The following is a 7,185-nucleotide window of genomic DNA, read 5'->3' on the forward strand; positions in this document are numbered from 1 at the left end:
TTTGTTCTGAGCCAATATGGCATTCAGAGCATCAATTTCAAGAACTCCCTTCTTTTGAGGCGTCCCACTATTCATGGAATTCCTCTCAGAAGTGTACATGAATTGGTTATTTGCAACCATGTCAATAAGTTCTTGAGCTTCTGCAGGCGTTTTCTTTAGGTGGATAGATCCACCTGCAGAATGGTCCAATGTCATTTTGGAAAACTCAGATAGACCATAATAGAATATATCTAATATGGTCCATTCTAAAAACATGTCAGAAGGACACTTTTTGGTCATCTGCTTGTATCTTTCCCAAGCTTCATAGAGGGATTCACCATCTTTTTGCTTGAAGGTCTGAACATCCACTCTAAGCTTGCTCAACTTTTGAGGAGGAAAGTATTTATCCAAGAAGGCCGTGACCAACGTATCCCAGGAGTCCAGGCTATCTTTAGGTTGTGAGTCCAACCATGTTCTAGCTCTGTCTCTTACAGGGAAAAGCATGAGCCTGTAGACTTCAGGATCTACTCCATTCGCCTTTACAGTCTCACAAATCTGCAAGAACTCAGTTAAAAACTGGTAAGGATCTTCAGATGGAAGTCCATGAAGCTTGCAGTTCTGTTGCATTAGAGCAACTAATTGAGGTTTCAGCTCAAAATTGTTTGTTCCAATGGCCGGAATGGAGATGCTTCTTCCATCAAATTTGGAAGTTGGTTTAGTGAAATTACCAAGCATCCTCCTTGCATTATTGTTGTTGGGTTCGGCTGCCATCTCCTTTTCTTGTTCGAAATTTTCAGAAAGGTTGTCTCTGGATTGTTGTAATTTAGCTTCTCTTAATTTCCTCTTCAGAGTCCTTTCAGGTTCAAGATCAGCTTCAACAAGAATGCCTTTTTCCTTGTTCCTACTCATATAGGGAAGAAGAGAACAAGAAAAGAAAGAGGAATCCTCTATGTCATAGTATAGAGATTCCTTTATGTTAGTAGAGAAAGAAAGGGAATAGGAGTGAAGAAGAATGAATAGGTAGGGGTAGTGATTTGAGATGAAGAGAGGTGAAGAGAAGTGTTAGTAAATATATAAATAAATAGTAGAAGGGGAGAGGGAAGAAATTTCGAAAATAAATTTGAAAAGAAGTTAAATGATTTTCGAAAATAAAAGATAAGATAGAATTAAAATTAAAACAATTAATTAATTAAAAAGAATTTTTGAAAAAGGGATGAGATATTTTGGAAATTAGAGTGGGAAAAGTAGTTAGGTGGTTTTGAAAAAGATAAGAAACAAACAAAAAGTCAAATAGTTAGTTGAAAAAGATATTAAAATCAAATTTGAAAAGATAAGAAGATAAGAAGTTAGATAAGATATTTTGAAATTAAATTTTTGAAAAAGATAAAATTTTGAAAAAGATATGATATAAAAGATAAGATAAGATAGATTTAATTTTTTTAAAATTAAAATTAATTACTTAACTAACAAGAAATTAAAAGATAAGATTCTAGAATTTAAAGATTGAACCTTTCTTAACAAGAAAGTAACAAACTTCAAATTTTTGAATCAATCATATTAATTGTTAGCATAATTTTTCGAAAATTTGAAATAAAGTTAAGAAAAAGATTTTTGAAAAATAATTTTCGAAATTTTCGAAAAAATTGAAAAAATGAAAAAGATACGATTTTTGAAAAAGATTTTGAAAAGATAAGATTTATAAAATTGAAAATTTCACTTGACTTACAAGAAATAACTAATTTTAAAAATTTTTGACTAAGTCAACTCAAATTTTCGAAAATTTGGAGAGAAATAAGGAAAAAATATTTTTTTGATTTTTGAATTTTTGATGAGGAGAGAGAAAAACACAAAAATGACTCACAACATGAAAACTATGAATCAAAACTCATGATGCATGCAAGAACACTATGAATGTCAAGATGAACACCAAGAACACTTTGAAGATCATGATGAACATCAAGAACATAATTTTGAAAAATTTTTGATGCAAAGAAAACATGCAAGACACCAAACTTAGAAATCTTTAATGCTTAGAAAATATGAATGCAAAGATGCACATGAAAAACAACAAAAGACACAAAACAAGAAATCATCAAGATCAAACAAGAAGACTTACCAAGAACAACTTGAAGATCATGAAGAACACCATGAATGCATGAATTTTTCGAAAAAATGCAAGAACAATATGAATATGCAATTGACACCAAACTTAAAAATTGACTCAAGACTCAAACAAGAAACACAAAATATTTTTGGTTTTTATGATTTTATGAATTTTTTTTTTGTATTTTTATTATTTTTTTTGAAAATTGTATTTAAAGAAAAACGAAAATAAAGAAAAGTTTTTGAAAGAATTTTTGAAAATTTTTTTGAAAAGAAAATAAAAGAAAATTACCTAATCTGAGCAACAAGATGAACCGTTAGTTGTCCAAACTCGAACAATCCCCGACAAAGGCGCAAAAAACTTGGTGTTGTTGCCGGATCAGAAAAACTTGGCGCTGTGGTTACACGTAATTGTAATTCAAACAATCCCCAGCAACGGCGCCAAAAACTTGGTGGACGAAATTGTGATCATCAATAATGGCTCCAAAGACTTGGTGCTCTCAAACGTGAATCACACTTTATCACAACTCCGCACAACTTACCAGCAAGTGTACTGGGTCATCCAAGTAATACCTTATGTGAGTAAGGGTCGATCCCACAGAGATTGTTGGTATGAAGCAAGCTATGGTCATCTTATAAATCTCAGTCAAGCTTATCCATGTGGTTATGGGAGATTAGATAATTAAAAGATAAATAAAATAAACAGGAAATAAAGATAAAATTACTCATGTAATTCAATGATGGGAATTTCAGATAGGTGCATGGAGATGCTGTGTTCCTTCCGAATCTCTACTTTCTTATTACATTCATCCAATCCTTCTTACTCCTTTCCATGGCAAGCTGTATGTAAGGCATCACCGTTGTCAATGGCTACATCCCATCCTCTCAGTGAAAAAGGTCCAAATGCTCTGTCACAGCACGGCTAATCATCTGTCGGTTCTCAATCAGGTTGGAGTAGAATCCAGTGATTCTTTTGCGTCTGTCACTAACGCGCAGCCTTCAGGAGTTTGAAGCTCATCACAGTCATTCAATCCCGGAATCCTACTCGGAATACCACAGACAAGGTTAGACTTTCTAAATTCCCATGAATGCCGCCATCAATTCTAGCTTATACCACGAAGATTCTGATTAAAGAATCCAAGAGATATGCGCCCGGCCTAAGGTAGAACGGAAGTGGTTATCAATCACGGGCGTTCATAGGTGAGAATGATGATGAGTGTCCCAGATCATCACATTCATCAAGTTGAAGTGCAACAAATATCTTAGAACAGTAATAAATCGAATTGGATAGAAAATAATAGTAATTGCAATAAAACTTGAGGTACAGCAGAGCTCCACACCCTTAATCTATAGTGTGTAGAAACTCCACCGTTGAAAATACATAAGTGAAAGGTCTAGGCATGGCCGAATGGCCAGCCCCCATGAAGGTCTAAGGACTAGGCATCTAGAGATTGAATAATACAATCCCCCCGATGTCTAATACAATAGTAAACTATCCTATTTATACTAAACTAGCTACTAGGGTTTACAGGAGTAAGTAATTGATGCATAAATCCACTTCCAGGGCCCACTTGGTGTATGTTTGGGATGAGCTTGATCTATCCACGAGCTGAGGCTTCTTTTGGAGTTGAACGCCAAGTTGTAACTTGTTTCGGGCGTTCAACTCCGGTTTGTGACGTGTTTCTGGCGTTTGACTCCAGACAACAACGTGGAACTGGTGTTGAGCACCAGTTTACGTCATCTAATCACGAATAAATATGGACTATTATATATTTCTGAAAAGCTCTGGATGTCTACTTTCCAACACCATTGAGAGTGCGGCATTTGGAGTTCTGTAGCTCCAGAAAATCCATTTCGAGTGCAGGGAGGTCAGATTCCAACAGCATCAGCATTCCTTTGTCAGCCTCCTTATCAGAGTTTTGCTCAGGTCCCTCAATTTCAGCTAGAAATTACCTGAAATCACAGAAAAACACACAAACTCATAGTAAAGTCCAGAAATGTAAATTTAGCATAAAAACTAATGAAAACATCCCTAAAAGTAACTAGACCATACTAAAAACTACTTAAAAACAATGCCAAAAAGCGTATAAATTATCCGCTCATCAGTTAACCCTCAACGAATGAAGAAAAGTCAAGTTAAAAGTCAACTTCTATTCACAAGTCCTAATCCTCTCCCTTGGTAAGGATTAGAGTTAGTGACAAACAAGCCAACTAACAACGAACCAATTACAATTGAACTCTTGAGTATTCCAACTCAAGGTTCTCCTTTTAATCAACTCCCGATCAAGTTGGGAAACTACTCCATTATCATAAATGTAGACTTCACAAAATTAAAAGGGGAAATAAAAAGAGACATGATAAACAATAATCAAAGAGATCAATTAAATATAAAAATAGTCTTGTATTAATGAACTCTAAAAGTAATCCAGTGTTAACTCTGGACAAATTAAGGATATGGAAGAGTAAATAAAAAGTAGGTAAACAAACTAGAGTGACCAGTTCCGGAGGTAGACTCCTCTCAATAACCAAAGCCAAAATCTTCTAATCCTAAATTACGAGTATATAGAAAAACCTAGAGGAAGAGTAAAATCAGATCTAAAACTAAAAATTTTGCAGAATGAATGTTCTCTTTTGTCGCTGCATGTTCTCTAGCTCTAATCTGTGTTTCTGGGCCAAAAACCGGGTTAAAACGCGGCCCAGAATCCACGCCAGCGGCTTCTGTAAATTCTGCAGTTCGCGCACGTCACGCGACCGCATCGTCCACGCATTCGCGTCACTCCACATTTTTCGTGCCATGCGTGCACGTTGTCCACGCATTCGCTTCACTTGTGCAGCTTCCAATCAACGCATTCGCAGGCACGCTTATGCGTCACTGTGATTTTTTCCATTTCGCTCGGACGCGTGAGTCATGCGCCCGCGTCACTTCTCGCTGGTCATCTCCTTAATTTCTTTTGTTCCTTCCATTTTTGCAAGCTTCCTCTCCATTCTCTAAGCCATTCCTGCCCTATGAAGCCTGAAACACTTAACACACAAATCACGGCATCGAATGGTATAAAGGAGAATAAGAATATACAATTAAAAGATCTTTAGGAAGCAAGTTTTCAATCATAGAATAATTTTGGGAAGGAATTGTAATTACATGCAAATCATATGAATAAGTGGGTGAAGACTTGATAAAACCACTCAATTAAACACAATATAAATCATAAAATAATTGTTTATCAGCATGCTGGCAAAGGCATGAGTAGCATAGATCAAGCACTAAATGTCCAAGTTAGATTATCATCTCTTTTCAAACTAACAATCTGTTTGTATTGACAATTATATTTTAATTAATAAAATATAAAAGGGGTTTTCTGAAAAACAGGCAGTAAAGTAGTAGGATAACATAAAAGTAGTGCATGATGACATACGGCCTTTTTCAAAAACACTTAGCATGCATGGTAAATAAGTTATTGAAAGTATTAAATTGAACATGCAAGCAACCCTATAAAAAGTAATATATAATTGTCAAACAATTCCCTAATAATCCACAAGCAAAATATAGAAAATAATGACCCAAATAAATTTCCAACACCAATTAAAAGAAAAAGAAAGAAGAAAAAAGGAAGGAAGAAAGAAAAAAGAAGGGAAAGAAAAGATTTCGATTTGGGGAAGAAAAGATATGATATTTGGCTAATCTAGATAAGTTGTGCGCCGCATGTGACACGGACGCGTGGTGCATGCGATCGCGTGGTGTGTGATAAATTCAAGTGACGCAAACGCGTGAAGCACAAGAACGCGTCGCTGTGAATTTGTGCTAAACGCGCAGTTCCAGCGTCGTTCTGGCACAACTCTCTGTTTCTAAAAGGGTCCATACAATCCACGCGAGGCGGTCGCTGATGCGCGTGCATGATTGCCTACTTTTAGTAGTCATTTCAGTAGATTTCTATTTAGTTTTCATACAAATATTGCCAATATATGAGTAATAGCATGAAAAATCTCTGCATGAAACAAAATCTCAAGCATAGGTGAATTTTAGCTAATATACAGGGTAAATATGATAAAATAGATCACACTAAGTGAAGTTTTGATTTTGAGTATTATTAGCACACTTAGTATATAAAGATCATCTTGTATGTTACCTTGATGCACTTTGTTTGTTTGATTTCAGGCCAAAAGAAGCAGAGAAGAGCCACGTTAGTGGCTACGTTAGTGCTACTAACGTGGGCACTAACGTGGAAGGAAGGAAAGTTGGAATGTTAGTGGGAACGTTAATGGCATCAACTTTGAAAAAGGATCAGCGTTAGAGCAAAGGTGAGTGCCAATAACGCTAGCGAAGGCGCAAGAAGACCCACGTTAGTCTCCACGTTAGTTACATTAACGTGGGAACTAACGTGGAAGGAAAGGGAAAAGCCAACAATAGTGGAAAAAGTGAGTGCCACTAATGTTTGTGAAGCAAAAAGACCCACGTTAATGGCCACGTTAACTACATTAACGTGGAAGGAAAGGGAGAAGCCAACATTACTGGAAAAAGTGAGTGCCACTAACGTTTGCGAAGCAAAAAGACCCACGTTAATAGCCACGTTAACTACATTAACGTGGAAGTTAACATGGACGGAAAGGGATGCCAACGTTAGTGGAAAAAGTGAATGCCATTAACGTTTGCGAAGCAAAAAGACCCACGTTAATGGCCACGTTAACTACGTTAACGTGGAAGTTAACGTAGGCAAAAATCTCACCTGGCAGCCTGACCATGCCTTCTTAAAACAAGAATAACTTGAGCCACAAAACTCTAAATGAGGTGATTACACAAGCATTGGAAAGTAGGATTCCAGAGCTTTCCAAGCATATAATGAAGCCTTGATCGCTAGCGTTATTGTGACTCACTTTTTCCAGTAACGCTAGCGACTATGCCAGCGACCATGTCCACTTCAAAGGAGCATAACTTGAGTTATAGAGATCCAATTTAGGTGATTCTAATTGTGTTAGAAAGCTGACATTCAGAGCTTTCCAAAGATATAATATACTCTATAGTGGGCATGAAATTCGAGCACAAACAAGAGGCATCTTTTAAGCCCCAAAAACACCAATTGGTAACAAGTGCAACGTTAGCCACAATAA

General features: G+C 36.3%; 1 non-coding gene across 1 annotated transcript; it reads left to right on the plus strand.

Annotated features, from left to right (window-relative positions):
• Positions 1-253: 253 nt before the first annotated feature.
• Positions 254-357, plus strand: LOC112804475 (small nucleolar RNA R71). Its single transcript, XR_003203089.1, has one exon. It is a non-coding gene; the product is annotated as a small nucleolar RNA R71 (small nucleolar RNA).
• Positions 358-7,185: the final 6,828 nt, after the last annotated feature.

Source organism: Arachis hypogaea, chromosome 5, assembly GCF_003086295.3.
Source record: "Arachis hypogaea cultivar Tifrunner chromosome 5, arahy.Tifrunner.gnm2.J5K5, whole genome shotgun sequence".
Lineage (NCBI taxonomy): Eukaryota > Viridiplantae > Streptophyta > Magnoliopsida > Fabales > Fabaceae > Arachis > Arachis hypogaea.